General features: G+C 38.6%; 1 long non-coding RNA gene and 1 pseudogene across 4 annotated transcripts in view; one reads left to right on the top strand and one right to left on the bottom strand.

Annotated features, from left to right (window-relative positions):
- Positions 1-20,543, top strand: part of LOC122229862 — a 266,595-nt gene that overhangs the window by 183,806 nt on the left and 62,246 nt on the right. The gene's annotated exons all lie outside the window — the stretch shown is intronic.
- Positions 10,073-10,198, bottom strand: LOC122199098 (annotated as a pseudogene).

The following is a 20,543-nucleotide window of genomic DNA, read 5'->3' on the forward strand; positions in this document are numbered from 1 at the left end:
CGCCCCAGCACAGAGCAGTGTTTTAATAACAGGAAAGAGGTTTGATTATCCAGGGAATTCGTTAGTTGTAGTTGAGTACAGCAGAGACAATTTTAGAAGCATCATTTGTTCGCTCTTTGAGTCCAATAATGTGTGATGGAACACTTACTTTCTTTGTGGCAGATGAGTGCTCTGAAATACCTTAAGAAGTACATCCATCTTGATGTTCAGAATGTTCCCTGAGCATAATTTATGAGCTTGGAAAACGTTGGATAAGTTGCTATTTTTGCAGCATTTTTTTTGTGCTTTCCTTTTTAGTGTATTTCCAATCATATATCATAAAATGTTAAGCCTGGAAAGAATCTCACGGCTTAATTTCCCAAACCTCATCATCGTGTAGGGACCAATGGAAGCTACCTGATTGCTGCTGCTTCCCAAACAGAGTAGGGATGGGAACCCAGGTTTCTTCTCCCAGCTGGACGGTACTGCCCCTCTATGCAAAAAGATCTTGGGGGCTCACTGAGAACCTTTCTTTCTTATCACGAGCCAGTAATCCTAGAGTTTGCCTGTGAAACAAAACCAGAAAGAGGTGGTGAGATGTCTCAGTTTTATGCTTGCTTGTTTGTTTATTTTGTCTTTTGTAAATTTGGTCAAAATTCAGTTGTTTTTTTTGTTTTTTTTTTTAATGGGTTTTCAATGGTTGAAACAGTCAAGAACACTCTCTGACTATTGGGATAAAATCTCTTTAGACAGAACTTTACAAAGGGCAAATAAATATTCTGTTCAGGGTTCATACATTTTAATAAGCATCTTTCAAATAACAAATACTAATTACTGAACCTAGTCTAGCATATTTTTAATTCAACAAAGAGGAGAAAAAATTACATAGATTAAGCAAAAATTGACTTAAATGGAGCCCATCGGGAACTGAACCACCGAAGTTAACTACATATATACTGCTTCACAATTGGGCTATTTATGGGCTAGTTGGTTGCCTCAAACTTTATAAAACTTAAATAATAGAGCATGTATTCATAATGGGCTTATCTTATTTATCATTAAATTGAAGCTGGATTTTATTTAAGTGCATTATGTCATGGCAAGTAACGTAGGGCATTCTTTTAGAGCTCCTGGGTTTCTAGGTTATCTGGAGTCAGGACATAGGCCAGGGCCAAGGGCATGAAGGTTAAAAAGCATAATGATTAAAGGATGACAGTTTCAGAAACTGAGGGAGAAGAAGGAGGAGCAAGGTAGCAATATTCAACTGTAATTCCTTTGGGATCCCAGGGGAGCTATATAACATTGTCAACACAACCTGGTTCCAATGAAGAAGGGCCAGTTCACTATGAATCAGGGTAGGAGGGAAAGTAGGACTTGTCAATAGAGAAGGTACGTGGGGCTTTGAATATATATGTCTGACGTAAATTGCCTACCTGCTTTCACTTTCACCAGACTCCTAATTATTTCCTGGGTAAAGAGCCATTGTACTGCCCATATAATTTTTACACATTATTCACCCACCCATGAATTGACTTAATTGCTGATTCTGAAATTCTGTCTTTAGAGATTCATTTATTTGGCTTTATGCAAATCCCACGATCAGTTATTCATACATTCGTGTGAATAATTATAGCATCTTGATTAAGACTGATTAAACTTTCCTTCCGTCAAAGAGAAATGCAGATACTCTGGATATTTTACTTCACCTTCCAAATATTAACTCTAGAAAGCTAACTAATTCAATGACGTTTTTCTCAGAGCCCAACAGCTAGATTGTTGGTAAGGTTAGAGAGAGAACAAAGAAAATAAAGGCTCTGTTGGCTAGGAAGATCTATCTGTTTGTTAGATAATTTAGTGAATCCTCAACATTTTTATTGTGTTTATTCTCAAGATTTTAAAGCAGTATAGTTACCCACAGAAATATTCCATAATTCCAGGTTTTGTTAACTGTAAGCTCTTAAGAGAACTTTAATGGTTGGGTTCCATTTGCAAAGTACGTGTAGGTCCCAAGTATCTGCACCTTTCTATTATTTGCTACCTCTCATCTATTATGTAGCCTTCTCCTCAGGTATCTTTTAAGACTCTTGATTTACACGGTCACAGGGTTGATTGAGTGTTGGATTGAACTAGAGTCGTGGTTTTACCATGAGAGTAAGATGGAGAGAAATGGATCAAGGGACTTGGGGGGCATATATTGTCAGTGAGGTTAAACCAGAAAAGCAGAACTAGTATGATGAGTATCATCATAAGTATGTATGATATAATACATCACACATATTTGTGACATGATACACATGTGTGTGTGTGCATGTAAATCACGTATATTAAATAAGTCTATGTAATATAATTACATATAATATATTTCATTATTTATATATATAAAATGAAGGATGGAGAGATAGATATAGATATATAGATATGACAAGGAATGAGCTTATGTGATAGTGAGGTCTGGCTAAGCAAGTTCAAAATCCACAGGGCAGGCAATCTGGAAGGGAAGATTCTGGGCAGGCTGGACTCCCTGACACAAGCTGAAGCTGTTGTCCATAGACAAAAAGGTAAGATTCCAAATAGGCATGGTCCATAGCTGCTATCCATGGAAGGAATTCCTTCTATACCTTGGAGAAGTATCAGCCTGGCTCTGAAGGCCTTCTGGTTGCTTCAGCCAGGCCCACTCATATTATCCAGGATACTGTACCTTAGTTGGGGACGTTAATTACATATGCACGATTTTCCACAGCAACACCTCGCTTAGTGTTTGATCAAATAACTGGGGACCATAGCCCAGCCAAACTGATGTATCACAAAAGTCATCACGGCGCGTAGAAGGGAGAGGCCATGGTGATGGACCATAGGAACCTACATGGGTGAACCCTCAAGACATGACAGTTTCTTTCCAACATCTTCAACTCTTCTTCTGGACTTTTTCCCTGTTGACATTTTATTATTATTAAATCTCTTAATTAAAACTACACACCTCTCTTGCTTCACACTCGAACACTGTAGGTGTTAAAGGTGCCAACCCCATGGGGTTGGAAATCTGCATATAATTTCTGACTCCTCAAAAACTTAACTACTAATAGCCTACTCTTGACCAGAAGCCTTACTGATAACTAAACAGGTGATTAACACATATTTTATATGTTATATGTATTATATACTGTATTCTTACAAGTAAGCTAGAGAAAAGAAAATGTTATTAAGAAAATCATAAGGGAGGGAAAATATGTTTATAGTATTCTATTTATCAAAAAAAAATCCACATATAAGTTGACCTGTGTCATTCAAACCCATGTTGTTCAGGGGTCAACTGTACTCTTATATTCTTCCTAATTTTTCCCTTTATTTCACATGAAATCCTCTATTTGTTTAATGTTTATTTATTCTTGACAGAGACAGAGACAGAGCATGAGTGAGGAAGGGGCAGAGAGAGAGGGAGACACAGAATCAGAAGCAGGCTCCAGGCTCTGAGCTGTCAGCACAGAGTCTGACATGGGGCTTGAACCCACAAAACGTGAGATCATGACTTGAGCCAAAGTCGGACGCTTAACCAACTGAGCCACCCAGGCACCCCATCACATGAAATCCTCTTTGTTAAATTACCTACCTAATATTAATTATTATACGAGCCAGTGCAGCCTTTGAAATACTCTCCCTCATCATCACAGATGCTGTCTTGCCTTAACACAACTGATTATCAATTCCTGTCACCAGAAAACAAACACATAACATCACTTGGCCAATTCAGTGACCCGAGAGTCATTGTAACATCTCGTTTCTCCCTGACACCCCTCCTCGCATCTAATCAATCATCAAATTCTCTTGAACTTACTCATGTCCCTGTTTTTATTTCCCTATTGTTTATTCATCAGTAAATCATGCTGTGAAAAAACAAATTAAGATTTTTAATCCTCAAAACAATTTATGCATTATATAGAGAACAAAAAAGACAGATGTGCAATTCAAAAAGTATAATAATGGAAGAAATAGAACAAAGGATTTATCTAAGTGCTAAAGTAGAATGATTGCATCAACATCAAAGTACCCTAGAAAGAAAGCATATAAAAACATATCCATACATCATCTTGTAAATAACTCCATAATACACGTTTTCTGCCACCATTATTTGAAATTGTTAAATACGAGCACTTTTCAGTACATGGCATCCTTTATGTGAACTTGTTGAAAATATGCTTTCATATTTTTGATAATGGCGAAAATATCATAGATAAACATAGGTTGAACCCTTGAATTCAGCAGTTTACTTGCCCTTAGAACTTGCTGTTGATAAGCTTTTATGTACTGTTTAGATTTACTTTCTAAAAATGTTTTTAATGACAAATGGTTGGTCATATGAAAACCTCAAATTTCTGCCCATATTTCCTCATAGAACATTTGTTCTTAAATATGTGCTATATAAAAGATCCCCTCTAAGTTAATGATGGATGAAAGGAAATAATAACTACTCAAGGCTAGGAAATGCATAAGAGAGGAGGTATTTAACATTTGTGAAACATCTTTTATGTACCAAGACTCAGGTTATGTAGACAATGGCATTTAATTTTTACAAGGTCTTGGGGCGCCTGGGTGGCTCACTCAGTTAAGTGTCTGACTTTGGCTCAGGTCATGATCTTGCAGTTTGTGGGTTCAAGCCCCATTTCAGGCTCTGAGCCTGCTTCGGATTCTGTGTCTCCCTCCCTCTCTGCCCCACCCCTGCTCACTCTCCCCTCTCTCTCTCTCTCTCTCTCTCTCAAAAATAAGTAAACACTAAAAAATTGAATTTTTACAAAGCCTTGTGAAATAGACATGCCCAATTTACAAGTGAGGAAAATGAGTCATGAGAATTGGATTAGTTGGTTCTATGCCCGTTTTCTCAGGTACTGTTGCAGATTATGAAACTACTCTGAACTTTGAACAAGGATAACTTTATATGATCTCCCTCTGGACGAGCATGGCATGATCACAGAGAAAAGAAAAAGAGTAGATTGAATAACAGATCCACTTGACCTGGAGAGTTTATACACGGGTGGTAGAACAAGGAAGGTGGGGAGAAACGTGAGAATGGAAACCCTGTTTGGATTTCCTCAAGGTTAGAGGAAATCGTGGGAAGCTAGTAAGCATGGTGGTTACGGGATGACAGCTGTGTTTTCGAAGGACAACACCAAAGGCAATATTTGTGGAAGCCTGGAAGAGCAAAATGAGTGGGAAGAGAAACATGTAGGGAGTTGTTGCCCAAACTGAAGGAAGAGGGAGGCACAACAGAGATGTTTGCATCAGTAACTTGAAAATGACATGTAAGTACAAACTACACGAAACAGTGAGGACTCTGATTTAATCCAAACATAAGATGATATCACGTGTTAGTTAAGCAGTGGATTTCTAGGTTACAGGGCAAGTATAAGGGAAAACTGAGACCCTGATACCCGGATGGGTTCTCATGTGCATGTGGTTGCCCGAACATATCGCCTGAAGACACTAGAGGTTGATGAAGAATACTTCATGATAAGCTCATCTTCTGATTTTCGAGATTTACACCTGTCTTCGTGCAATGAGACCATCTTTCTTTCTGAGCTTTTGGCACATGATTCACCTAAAGGGTTAATGTATAAACCTCATTTGGGGATATATACTGATGGAAGTGATCCCATCCCAAGCCCAAGATTTTCCAACTTTAGAAATGTAAGACTCCTAACGTCTATGCGTGTCTGTTTTATTGCTCTTTTGATTGCGTGGACAATTTTATGTTTCAGCCCTTCTTGCCTTTCTGTGGGATCTTGTGAAAGTTCTGGCCAGTGAGTCAAGGGCAGATGTGGGGTAGTGTTACTTGTGGCATGGATTATTTAGTTGCCGGTGAAAGATTCACCAATGCTTTTTTCCCTCCTATCACAGTGATTAACAACATTCATCAGTAAATTATTAGCAAAGTTACCAGTAAATTATTAATTAATTATTATCAACTATTACTAATTTATTATCAGTAAATTATTAGCAACATAGAATTTCCTTTAGCTTGGTGCCCTGAATAAGAATATCCTGGACTTGAGCCCCTGACCAGCCCATGGTGAATTTCTAGCAGAAGCAAGAAATAAAACCTGGTGTTGGAAGGCTGCAAGATTTTGAGTTTCTGTTAACTGTTGCATAATCTAGCCTCTTCTGATTGACTCCCTGTATATCAATTCTGACATTGATAGAGCAATACATAAAGCAAGAGATTAATAACCTGTATCAAGATTCCTAGACTTTCATAAAATGTACATTTTATGAGAATAGGCATTTCTGGATAATTCCAGGTACAAACTAAGGTTTCCTCCCACTTCATAAGGGAGCAGTACTCTAAATGTGTCATTAGAAATGTTAATTGTCCATATGGTATGTCTGTAGAACCGGTCAATTCATATATCCACTGGATTGTGACCCCTTTTCCAAAAGCTCTCACATTTCTCGAAATAATTGTGTGTGTGTGTGTGTGTGTGTGTGTGTGTGTGTGTGTGTGTGTGTTTAAATTCGACATTGTTCTAGTGGAGATATAGAGGAAGAAATGGAAGAAAAAGTTCTTTCAGAGATAAAGTCAACATGTATTGGCAGAAGGAACGTAAATGAGTAAATAATGGATGATAAAGTATATAAGAGACTTAAATAAAGGCATAGCTAACAACATGAACTATACCAGTAGATGAATACATTTTGAGAAGAAAGATGTGATGTTATTTTACTTGGATATAATAATAATATATAACATTTATTGAGTGTGCTGGTTCTGAATGTTTTACATGTATGAACTCACATAATTGTTCCAACACAACGATGTGGGTATTTGTATTAGCCGCAACTCATATGTGAGAAAACTATGGTAAAAAGAGCCATATTCTAGTATGAATCCAGATTTATACAGTGGTGCTGGGAAGCATATACAAAGAAATCAATCCCCTGACTTAGGCACCTTTGCTGTTTTCCCAGTTATTTGCCTTCCTGTAGCATCTGAAGGATCATAGTATTACGATTCAGAAATGTGGGTTCCATACTGGAATCTCAGTTTACTCAACTGAGAAATAGGGTAAGATCCTTCTCCTCCCTACTTCCTTGGGGCTGTTAACAAAGTCCAATAAATTGGGCCCAGTTGACAAAATGAAAAGTGAAGCACAAAGAATGATAAAAAGAATCAAGATGATATCTACACACAATGCAGTTGTGCACAATTCCCAGGACCAGAGAAAGGGGTGAGAGTGGGGGAGTGATTCAGCTGGAGGGACAAAGAGAATCAATAAAGGTTAATAAGTTAAGAGATAAATTGCAGCCATTTATGCCTGGTCTTGGCTGGCAGAATGTTATCAACTGCAGAAAAGTCGAAGAAAGTGGTGAAGGAAAGGGTACCAGGCATGTGGACGGTTAAGAGGGGACCGGCATCCCTGGATCAGCATGTTTGTAAGAAGATAGCATGGGTCAGGAAGTCATGCTTACAAGATAGTCTGAGCAAGTAGAGTGGCTGTAAGAGATTTAGGGTAATGTCACGGGTAGCCGGGGACAAGAAACATGAGCCGTTCCAAAGGAAAACCCAAAGCAAGTGTCTGTCTCCCAAATGCTAAGGAGACAGCTGCCACTGACACAGCCAATGCCAGGCAACTGTAGTTCACCAGAGAATTTGTGTTGACTTTGAAAATTGTGCCAAAAGGAAAAAAAAAAAAAAAAAAGGCTCTTCTAGGAATTACATTGTGGATTCAAGAAGCTAGATCGCATTCTGTCTCTATTCACTCCCTTGTAGAACTAGGTTGTCAATATAAGGGAAAAAATGATAACCTGAAAAAAAAAAAACCCAAAAAAACCTTGAGACATGTAAACAATCCCGGTGAAATTGGCTACCTGACTCACTTTGAATGAGTGAATGTAAGCATGAAATGAAATCTAGGATCCTGGCTGATGGAGGGCAGGCTTAACCAAATACTCTGTGCTTTTCATTTAGAAAATGAGAAGAGATTTATTTTGTAGAGGGAAGAAATCAAACTGTTGTGGATTTTTTTTACCGGTGGTTGCCAGCATAACAGTGTTCGAAATATGGAGGACGAAGACCTTTATACATCTTCTGTAGGACTGGATTGAAAGTTTTGGAATACAGAGATATGTCTATATTCAGTGAAGAACAAAGAGAGACCGCAAGTCTCTGAATCAGCTGAAGGAACACAGAGTGAGGGAGTAGATGGAAACAACTGGACCAATATTATTCAATAGAATTTATCCAAGATGTTCAGGGGAGGCGAGTAGGGTATTTCAAGTAGGGTGTTAGGTATGCGAATAACTGGGTATTTCAGAAAGGCTGAGAATTTACAGCAACAACAAAAAGACATTCAGATGGCGTTCAGATGGTGATAGAGAAGACAACAGAGAAAAACAGGCATCTGGGAAATACACGAGAAACTCCGCTTAGAACCACTTGGGAAGCATTGATGGCCTCTTCTCAGGAGAGCAGAGTTAACCTCAACTGTCTTGCGGGACTCACGGCTTAAAGAGAGCTTCATGCTCTAGTCTGCAGGGGACAACACATTTCCATGAAGCATCTGATTGTTTATTTGGAAAAATGGGCACAGTCCATTTTGGATACCATTCACAGAGGCACGCCATTTCAGAATACGAGTGTGAACAAAGTTCTTCGGGAGGTCTGCGGGGAGAAACATCAAGTCTGCTTGCCATTCATGAAGAGGGGGTGAATGGCAGAGCTGGGCTTTGACGGGGGACAAGGCTGTTTGCCATGGAGGGCACGGCATGAGAAAATTTGAGAAAGCCGAGAAGGTTTTGTGTCCATTGTCATCTTTTCACGTTTAGTAGACCATGTACAGTTAGTTGTCTCTTATTGGGGCGGAAAAAGGCTACCATTTCCAAAGAATGAGGGGAATGTGAAAGAGTAAGAGTACCGCAAAGGCCTTGTGAATAAAAACTACGTCCAAGAGAAAACAACAATAGCTTCTGAATATTCTGTTCCCTAGAGCGTGGGCCTGGGTTTGAATCCTGGGCTCTTTGGTTTATTAGCCATGTGATCTCTCATAAATAAAGTAAATAAATTACTTTATTGTTAATTTACTTTATGTGAGCTGCGGTTTTATATCCTATAAGTTGGAATTAAAGATACATATGTCATTGTGATAGAGAATAAATTGTGATGCAGAATAAATGAGATAATACACATAAGGAACTTAGTATAGCTTCTAGCAAATGCAAAGTGATCAGTCGTAGGAGCTGGTAACTCTCCAGTGAATTGAATTGACCAGTTGGAGTAAAGAGATATCTCAGGCTCATATTCTATTTTTCTTGCCTCAGTTTCAGAATTGGTCATTTCTCTAATATCTGTCTTTCTATGCATACACATATATCTAAATATGAGCAGTCTAAGAGTACCCAGTGTTTAATTAATTACTTCTCATTAACTTGGTGGCCGAAGTTAATTACACAGAAATAGGTAATAAATATAATAGAGGAGACTCCACAGAAATAAACACTTGGGTTACTTAAAACTGAGTAAAGAAATAAAGGAATAAATTATTCAAGGATAGAAAGGTAAAATCTATACTGTCATCATCCCAAATGTTATAGTTTTTCATCTGAAAAGGCCCGTGACTCTAGAGACAAATAAATAGAATTACTCTAGATCTTGGCAAAATTTATCAAGATAAAATGGCAACCCCCAAATTGATTGCATTTATATAATCCAGCAGCAAGTATTTTGAAAATATAATGTTTTAAATGACAGCCTTTACTAAAACATCCAAGAAAGAAAATACTAAAGAATAAATTTAACAAGTAAAGTGCAAGATCTTTATAGAGGTTGTACAATTATGTTAAAAGAAATGTTAAATAAATGGAGAGATAAGTTATGTAAGTGGATAAAAATACGAATTATATAAGCATGTCCATTATCCTTGAATTAAATATATAAATAGATGCTATCCAACTTGAATCCCGACAGGAATTTTTGTGGTTTGGGGTTCTTACCACTATAGGATCAGAAATACCTTATTTTAAGATTAGGGGAAGCAAGTTGTTAATTAACTGAGGATTTGTATTGATTTGTTGGCATTTGGTGGGGGAGGGTTAGGGAGTGATTTGATAGACCTATTGATATACAAAAGTATTACCTTGAACTGTATGAAATTGCCATTTTTGGTTTTTCAATTAGCAATAATCGCGCCTCGGATAAACCTCATTGGCTACGATACTGCCACTGCGCAAAGCTGCCATTTTTGGTTTTTAGCAAGGTCTCCTTTTGGCAATTTTGTATGCTTTCCATCTAATACATAGTTTGTTAAAGTTTACTGGGAATCAACAAAATATATGCTTTTAAAAATCAATAACGGCTCCACAAAGTAGGTATAGAGGGATCTTATCTCAGTACAATAAAGGCAATCTATGAAAAGCCCACAACTTACTTTATAATCAATGGGGACAAAGTGTAAGCTTCCACTCTAAGGTCTGATACAGGCATGGATACTCACCCTCACCACTTCTTTGCAAAATATTGCTGGCAGGCCGAGCCAGAGCACTTAAACAAGAAAACGAAATAAAATGCATTCAAATCAGAAAGGAAGCAAAATTATCTGGTTGCAGAAAGTATGATCATATATGTGGAAAACCCTAAAGACTCAACAAAAATCTGTTAGAACTAATAAATTCAGTAACATTGCAGGATACGAAGTCAAGACATAAGTCAATTATGTTTCCTTAAACAGACAATGAACTATCCAAAAAATGGAATTGAGAAAGCAATCCCATTCAAAACAGCGACAAAATAATGAAATACTTCGGAACAAACTTAACCAAAGAGATGTAAGGCTTGCACTGTAAAGATTATAAAACATTGACGAAGGAAACCAGAGAAGACACAGGTGAACGGAAAAACATCCTGTGTTCATGGATTGGCAGGATTAATATTGTTAGCATGGCCATACTACTCAAAGTAATGAAAAGATTCAGTGTAATCCTTAGCAAAACCCCGAGTAGTCAAAGTGACCTTAAACAAGAAGAACAAAGCTGGAGGTATCACACTTCCTGATTTCAAAATAATACAATTCTACAGCAATCCAAACAGCCTAGTGCTGGTATACAGACAGACATATAAGCCAGTGGAACAGAACAGAGAGCCCAGCAATCAGTCCACACATATCCAGTTAACTGATCTTAAGCAAAGCTGCCAAAAAGCACAAAATGGAGAAATGGTGTTAAAACTGGATATCCACACGCAGAAGAATAAAATTGGACCCTATCTCACACCACATACAAAAATCAATTCGAAATGGATTAAAGACTTAAATGAAGGACCCAAAGCCACAAAACTACTGGAAGGAGGTAGGCAAAACGTTTCTTGACGTTGATCTGGGCAATTATTTTTTGCTTATGGTACCAAATCACAGGCAACCAAAGCAAAAGTGAACAAATCAGACTGTATCCAACTAAAAAGCTTCGACACAGCCAAGGAAACAATCAATAGAGTGAAAAGGCAATCTCTGGAATGGGAGAAAATATTTTCAAACCATATATATGATAAGGGGTTAGTATCCAAAATATATAAGAACTCATTCAACTCAATAGCAAAAAAACCAAATAACCTAATTTTAAAAAATGGACAAAGAATCCGGATAGACATTTCTCTAATGGAAACATACAAATGAACAACAGCTATATTAAAAGATGCTCAGCTTCCCTTTATTAGGGAAATGCAAATCAGAACCACGAGGAGGCATCACTTCCCACCTGTTAGAATAGCTATTATCCAAAAAACAAAACGTAACAAGTATTGGCGAAGATGTGGAGCAAAGGGAAGACTTGTCCACTGTTGGTGGGACGTAAATTGGTACTGCCACTGTGAAAAACAGCATGGCTATTCAAAAAATTAAGAATAGAACTACTTTATAGGCCTGCAATCCCTCATCGGGTTATATATCCAAAGAAAATGAAATGAAGATCTTGGAGAGATATCTGCACCTCCCAAGGTCATTGCAACGTTATTCATGATAGCTAAGATATGAAACAACCTAAGTGTCGGACAATGTGTGAATAGATAAAGAAAATGCCAGATAAAGTCGTTCTGCGGATCTAATGTACCAATGTGACTATAATTAGCAACATATGAAGGTGTACTTGAACTTTGCTGAGAGGGTAGATCTTCGGTCTTCTCACCACACACACATTAGTTAGACACGTTAGAGGACACGTTAGTGGACATGTTAGCTTGGTTGTAGCGATTATTTCACAACGTTTGTGTGGCTCATCAAATTGTCCCCCTTAATATATACAGTTTTTAATTGTCAAGTATTCTTCCATAATAAAAAAAAAATTGTTTTCGTGTTCTATGAATGTGAAGCCATGCAAAACGACCCACAAAATCGGGTAAAACGTGGAAACTTTTAATGTCACATCTTCATGCTTAATCCACAGGGTTACTGTGTCAAGTGATGAGAGCAATAAGTGATTAAAACCTCCTCCACCCAGAGATACACATTTCTCTTCCCAACTCTTTTCTTCCCCCGTTAACTTTCTGTAATTTCTCTTAGAAAGGAGAAACAAATATGGAGTACTAAACAGCGTCCCCTGGTGGCCGCCCACGTTGCACAACAAACCAGTCGTCAGTGGGCGTCTTCTCTTTGTAAGAGGGGGAGAATACACGCAAGAACTTCATCCATTACTTTTGAGCATACAGCCTATTTTTTTTTCATCATTTCCTGTAAGTTTATGACATGAAGATGTGTACATTTATGTAAGAACGATTCCCAAATGTCCATCTAATATACATATCAAAGTCCATTTGTAAAAAACCTGATTATGCGCTGAGATTTCTGGAGAAATTATTAACAACGTTTAGATTATTCCCTTCCTATATTGTCTCCTAAGAAATGTTGTAATTATTAAGAAGAAACTACAGTAAATTTGAGACCTCCTCCAACAAATTATTTTACTAATATATCTTTTTTTTTTTTTTTTTCTGGGGGAAAATTGTAGCTATGGTATGAGAGTTTATTTTTAAAAAATCTCAGGATAGGGCACCTGGGCGGCTCAGCCGGTTGAGCGACCGATTTCGGCTCCGGTCATGATCTCACAGTTTGTGAGTTCGAGTCCCGCGTCGGGCTCTGTGCTGACAGCTCAGAGCCTGGAGCCTGCTTCTGATTCTGTGTGTATCTCTCTCTCTCTGCCCCTTGCCCACTCATGCTCTCTCCCTCTTCCTCACTCTCTCTCAAAAATAAATAGACATTTTAAAAAATTAAAAATTTCTAGACATGTCATAGACCTTCCCCAATTCCCTTTCTTCCCACTCCATTTTACCTCTTCTAAACTGAGGCAGTTGCTTAATCCTTTTTTTAATTTTTTTCCACTATCCTGTCTATGCAGTTCAGACATACATCCATTCATGGTTTCTTATGCCTTAATCTAGAAGTATTATCTTTTAAAATGGCTTTAGTTAGACATATTTATTCATCCTCCCCCCCCCCAAGATGCAGCAATGAAATTTGCCTATGATATAAATAAGACAAAAAGTCTTCTCTTTTTACATTCATTTTAAGCACCGAACTTCAAGCAGTTTGTGTGATTTACAAACTTTGGATCAGCCTCAGTGAGTTTTCTGTCTTGTGGTTCAGATTTAAGAGCCATTACATCAACCACTAGGTTGGGTCTCCTGGATTCCTGAAATATGAAACCATAGACATTTCTTAAGGAAAGAATATGTTCATTGCATGGTTTGTGCAATAAATATTGTTGGAGAATATTGAACATAACCAAAATTTAACCCATGAAATTCAGGACAAAGTAATATTGTAGAAAGATCTCTGGAAAGAAAGCAATATTGTGGAAAAACTTTAAAAAAAAAAACACATTCCTCAAAAAGTGTATTGACTTCCTAGCAAGGTGATTTGGAAACACTTCATTTCTCTGCATTTTGGTTTCACCATCAGGAAATGGAGATAGTAATATCCACTTTGCTTTTCATAAGATTATTGTGCAGCTCATAATTTTTTTTAATAGATTATTTTATTTTATTTTATTTTATTTTATTTTATTTTATTTTATTTTAAAGTTGGGTTTTTTTTTCAATATATGAAGTTTATCGTCAAATTGGTTTCCATACAACACCCAGTGCTCATCCCAAAAGGTGCCCTCCTCAGTACCCATCACCCGCCCTCCCCTCCCTCCCACCCTCCCATCAACCCTCAGTTTGTTCTCAGTTTTTAACAGTCTCTTATGCTTTGGCTCTCTCCCACTCTAACCTCTTTTTTTTTTCCTTCCCCTCCCCCATGGGTTTCTGTTAAGTTTCTCAGGATCCACATAAGAGTGAAAACATATGGTATCTGTCTTTCTCTGTATGGCTTATTTCACTTAGCATCACACTCTCCAGTTCCATCCACGTTGCTACAAAAGGTCATATTCTTTCTCATTGCCACGTAGTACTCCATTGTGTATATAAACCACAATTTCTTTATCCATTCATCGGTTGATGGACATTTAGGCTCTTTCCATAATTTGGCTACTGTTGAGAGTGCTGCTATAAACATTGGGGTACAAGTGCCCCTATGCATCAGCACTCCTGTATCCCTTGGGTAAATTCCTAGCAGTGCTATTGCTGGGTCATAGGGTAGGTCTATTTTTAATTTTTTGAGGAACCTCCACACTGTTTTCCAGAGTGGCTGCACCAATTTGCATTCCCACCAACAGTGCAAGAGGGTTCCCGTTTCTCCACATCCTCGCCAGCATCTAGAGTCTCCTGATTTGTTCATTTTGGCCACTCTGACTGGCGTGAGGTGATATCTGAGTATGGTTTTGATTTGTATTTCCCTGATGAGGAGCGCCGTTGAGCATCTTTTCATGTGCCTGTTGGCCATCCGGATGTCTTCTTTAGAGAAGTGTCTATTCATGTTTTCTGCCCATTTCTTCACTGGATTATTTGTTTTTCGGGTGTGGAGTTTGGTGTGCAGCTCATAATTTTTAAAGTCATGGGGCGCCTGGGTGGCTCAGTCAGTTGAGTGTCTGACTCTTGGTATCAGCTCATGTCATGATCTCATGGTTTGTGGCTTTGAGCCCCACCTCAAGCTCTGTGCTGACAGTGTGGAGCCTGCTTGGGGTTCTCTCTCTCTCTTCCTCTCTGTCTGCCCCACTTCCCCTCTCAAAATAAATAAACTTAAAAAAATTAGAGCTATCATCATATAAATACAACAGTACTACATGGATTTAAAAATGGAACACTTCAAAGGCAGGGAGCCAATTTCAGAAGTTAATTGGCCTGTTTGGCAGGGCCATAGTCCTCTATGTATTTACTAGGATAATTAATTAAAAAAATTTTTTTTAATGTTTATTCATTTTTGAGGCAGAGAGAGAGACAGAGTGTGAGTGGGGGAGGGGCAGAGAGAGAGGGAGACACAGAAGCCGAAGCAGGCTCCAGGCTCTGAGCCATCAGCACAGAGCCCGATGCGGGGCTCAAACTCACAGATCGCAAGATCGTGACCTGAGCCGAAGTCGGACGCCCAACCGACTGAGCCACCCAGGCACCCCATAGGATAATTATTTTTTTTAAATGTTAGGATTTGTAAGAGTTGGACCAACTGTAAACTTAAAAACAGAAGATAAGGTAGAAGTGCTCAACTCTGAGTACGTTTCTGTTCACATGGAAATGAAATATGCAGCAAGAAAATAGAGGGCAGTTTGGTGTTAACTGAGCAATAAAGAGAATATTCTGAAACAGTTGCTCTCCGAATAGATGACAGAAAATGAGGAGAGGATCAAGTGTGATTTCAAATACTTGGGAGTGGCACAATAAAGCTTGCTAGAAAGAGGCCAGACCTACGTTAGAGAACGAGTCTTACACTGAATGCAATAGACAAATTTGCCTGTATGTCACTTGAGTGAAATTAGAATTTGCTTTCCATTTAGAGAATGAGGTTTTATTAATGATGTTCTAAAATCAGGAAAACCTCTAACTCAGAAAAGAGAATAGAAACTGGCAGTGCTCTAATGTAATTACACACAACTTTGTGTTCACATGGCTTGTCCGATTAGCAATCTCGTTTCTAGAAACCGATGTTAGTGGATGCATTTGGATTCCATATATCAGCTTATTGTATTCGTCTTCCAGTTACTCTGGGTTGTAGCTACTAAAGGCTCACAGCTACTCCTTTCTCTAATCTCAAAATTGCCTTCTGTCATATAGAAGCTCCCAGTCCAAAGACCCTGCCTCACCTTGGCCAATGACTTGTTTGTGTGGGTGTTTAAACAAAGACTGGCGCCCTTGCTTCCAAGTGGGATCATTTCTGTGGCACAACTCATGTTCCAGAACTCCTTCCCTACCGCGCCTTAGCTGCTTTCTTCACGTTCTTTCTCCCGAGTAGACTTCTCACTAGAACACTTGAACGAGAGTTCCTGGTCTCAGGTCTTGTTTCTGAGGAATCTGACCTAAGATAACCATATCAAGGGTGACCATGTGCTATGTAGCATCCTAAACTTTCCTACCATCAGGTTGAGGAGTGTCTGGCTTCAACCCACTTTGGTAACATTTTCCGTCATCGAGGCAAATATCCATTAAAAACCGATGGATATTTGCTGAGGAATTTCCTACTACACTGGAAGTCTCACATAATTAAACAAAACCTTTTGCAAAGCTGCCTTTCAAGAGATAAATGACGTCACTTTTTTATGGATGGTAACTTTTCTAGAAAAAAAGAACATTATCCTGAACAATATATTGAGTACCATGTCGTCACCAAAGATGTATTTAACGGGTGTTTTGTACTATGGTTTTATCATGACGTTTATAATATGTCTAAGTATTTTCCAAATTGAAAAAGCATGACTTGTCCTCTTTTTATACTCTCTCATAAAGAATAAGATATAATAAATCCTTAGCAGTAACATTTTCCACACCATTTTTCTTAAATGGTAGGATGACTTTGTGATTGGTGACTAGTGGTATAAAAGTTGTGTTTCAGGCACATCTCTTCCTTTAACTTTCTAAATTGCTACTGCTAAAAGTCACTTCAACGTTTCAGGGTCTCAAGTTCCTTATTGAACAACACTTCTTGGTTTCCATTTTGTATCATATTGTATGTTTATATTAGTTATGTATTAATTATTCCATACATTTTCATCAAACACACACACGATTTTTAAAAAAACAATTAGTGGGGTGCCTGTGTGGCTCAGTTGGTTAATCCTCTGACTCCTGATTTCAGCCAGGTCATGATCTCATGGTCACGGCATGGGGCCCCACGTTGGGCTCCACGCTGGGTGTGGCGCCTGCTTAGTATTCTCTTTCTGTCTGTCTATCTGTCTCTTTCTCTCTGTCTCTCTTTCCCTCTCCCTCTCCCCCTCGTCCACTCACACATGCTCCCTCTCTCTTAAAAAACAAAAACAAGAACAAAACAAAAACCAATAATGACATATAACGAAATCAATATTTCTCCTTCTCTTTGCCTTGCCCTTTCTCTTCTGACCAGTAGTATCATTCCTAACAGACCACCATTTTTAAAAATCGTAGCTTATCATTCAGCAAATTATCTCAACACATTTACATAATATAGTCTTTTTTCCCCATAGTTCTGCTTCCAGAAATTGCATGTACGAAAGTGTAGCAAAGTTTGGTCATGGGATAATAATGGTTATGTGGTAACAATTATTAACACTAGGCTATAGGTATCTTATATCCTGTGTCTTCTAATTTAGGTTACTGGTACTATTGTACTCCCCCCCCCCCCCCATAACTGCTTGGAATCCCATCCACTAAATAGATAGTCCTCTAATGTCCTGGGAAACACCTTCTTGGGGCCCCAGGCTCACCGCTTCAATATTAGTCTACTTTTCTTTGGCTTGTGGTACAACAGTCATTCTGAGGCTTCCCTTCATTGTTTTTCTGATCGAATTTAACCCGAAACTCTGTATCTTTATTTTTTTTCTTTTGCTGTGTTTTACCTGTGTACCTTATTAAGCAGCTTCCCAAGAAAATGTCTGCTATCTTCCTGTTTCATTGAGAATTCATCTATATTTGGGGATAAAATATTTTCTGCCAGAATTGTGAATGGCATTGTCAGTCTGTGTGTAATGCCTCCAATAAGCTGAGCCCTTGGTGCAGTTTGTTGATAACATTTTCTCTTGTCTAGATATTTAAACTAATTTTTATTGTCTTCATGTTCTGAAGTATTGAAATAGTGCACCAAAGTATTGGTATAATTTTCAACTATTGTGCTTGTCACTCCTTGTCGTCTCCTTCAACCAGGAGATACGTGTGTCCTTCAGATATGGAGAATTATCCTTCTTTAAAAGTTTAAAATTTTCTTTAACATTTTCTCTGTCTTTCCTTGGAATGCCTGTTTATTGGATAACGGACCTTCCGGACTGGCCCAGACTCACATGTTGAAGCTGGATTAGTTCTCATCTTTGAGGGATGTGTTTGACTTAGACTTCCAGTCCCTCAGCCCAATTTGATTTTCAACAGTGATGTTTTTAATTTTCTTTCTCTTTTTTTGAGTTTATTTATTTATTTTTGAGAGAGAAAGAGTGGGGGACGGTCAGAGAGAGAGGAAGAGAGGGAATCCCAAGTAATCCCAGGCACAGAGCCTGACACGGGGCTCAAACTCACGAACGTGAGGCCATGACCTGAATCAAAATCAAGAGTTAGATGCTCAACCGACTGAGCCAACCAGGTGCCCCAACATTTACATTTTTGATTTTGAAAAGTTCTTTCTTGAGCCTAAATGTCCATCAACTGATGAACGGATAAAGAAATTGTGGTTTATATACACAATGGAATACTACGTGGCAATGAGAAAAAATGAAATATGGCCTTTTGTAGCAACGTGGATGGAACTGGAGAGTGTGATGCTAAGTGAAATAAGCCATACAGAGAAAGACAGATACCATATGGTTTCACTCTTATGTGGATCCTGAGAAACGTAACAGAAACCCATGGGGGAGGGGAAGGAAAAAAAAAAAAAAAAGAGGTTAGAGTGGGAGAAAGCCAAAGCATAAGAGACTGTTAAAAACTGAGAACAAACTGAGGGTTGATGGGGGGTGGGAGGGAGGGGAGGGTGGGTGATGGGTATTGAGGAGGGCACCTTTTGGGATGAGCACTGGGTGTTGTATGGAAACCAATTTGACAGTAAATTTCATATATTAAAAAATAAAAAAAAAAAAGAAAAGTTCTTTCTTTTTCCTTTTTCATGGCATCATTTTGTGTGTGTGTGTGTGTGTGTGTGTGTGTGTGTGTGTGTGTGTGTGTGAATTCAAACAAATATCTTCTTACAGTAAATAGGTTTTCATAACCGTTGTTTTCTGTTCCCTAAATTATCTCCTCATTCAGGCTTATGTTTTCTGTTTGTTTATCTGGTGCTGTTCACATAGTCAGTGATTTTAACTGTTGGCTAAGCTTTGAGAGTAAGGAAACCAGCTGAGTTCAGGGCTCTGTGTACATGGACGGGAGCTTTGTTTGACTGGACACTTTAGCCATGGTCAATTATGTTGAGGCTCCTAACTTTCTGAATTTTGAAGTCTTTTCTCGGAGGCCATTCATTTCCTCTAGAAACAAATGCTTTGCTCTTTTCTCCCATGATTTTGGGTGTAGATACCTGCTTGCTGGGAATTCTGCCTCTGTGGAGGAGATAGTGTTGGCCTGTGATTTCATCTTTGCTTTTCAAAGACCCTCTCTGATTTCAGGTATCCTTTCCACTTCTAACCACTGTCAAAATAAGTGTTTCCAAGTGTCAAGCCTCTCTGGGAGCCTGGGGGTCATGGATCCTCTGGCCCTCCCACTCCGTGCTTGCTCTAGCCTCTGGGTCTCCTGCTCTGGTCCCTGCACTTGGTATCGTTTTCCTTCTTGCATAAGTTTGATGGTCCCTCTTGCCTGCTAATGTCTGTTCTCCCGGGCTTAAGCACTTAAAGTTTATCATTTTAATTTCATTTTTGCAAGTTCTCAGCTCTGTGAAAGAACAGCAAGTATTATCCATTCGTTACCTTGAATGCAATAAGACATTTTCTAAGATCCTTTCAAACTCAGAAGAACAAAACAGAGAGTTTAACTCTATAAACACCATCGATACTCAAGGCCTTCACAGGTCTAGGTACTAAATTTAAATTATATTTTGATGCTTCTGAGAACCTGGTGTTTTAGAAGGGACATGAGAGCCAAATAGGACAGTGTTTGGATCCCACTCTGCCAGTCACCTGTTTGAACTTAAAGGAAATATATAGCCTCCTTGATTATACTGACCTTGTAGTGCTTTTTTGAGGAGATCGAGGAATCGAACACCAGAAACCGTGCCCACAACGTAAATTCTCGTTCCCTTGCTTAATCTCTTAATGTTTTATTTTTATTCTCCAAAGTACACAGTTTTTCTTATGACCCTTTCTATCCACTCCGGAGGAATTGCATATGGTAGAGTCCACCTTCCCCTTAGGTGCTTCCGTGAATATCTTTTCACACAACAGGCAGCAATTAGGATGCACCTATTTGCTTTTCTAGGTAACAAACCACCCCCAAATTCAGCAGATTAAACAACTATTTATTTAGCTCAGAGATCTGTGAATTGACAAATCGGTCTGGGCTCCATGGG

This window comes from Panthera leo, chromosome C2, assembly GCF_018350215.1.
Source record: "Panthera leo isolate Ple1 chromosome C2, P.leo_Ple1_pat1.1, whole genome shotgun sequence".
In the NCBI taxonomy this organism is placed as follows: Eukaryota; Metazoa; Chordata; class Mammalia; order Carnivora; family Felidae; genus Panthera; species Panthera leo.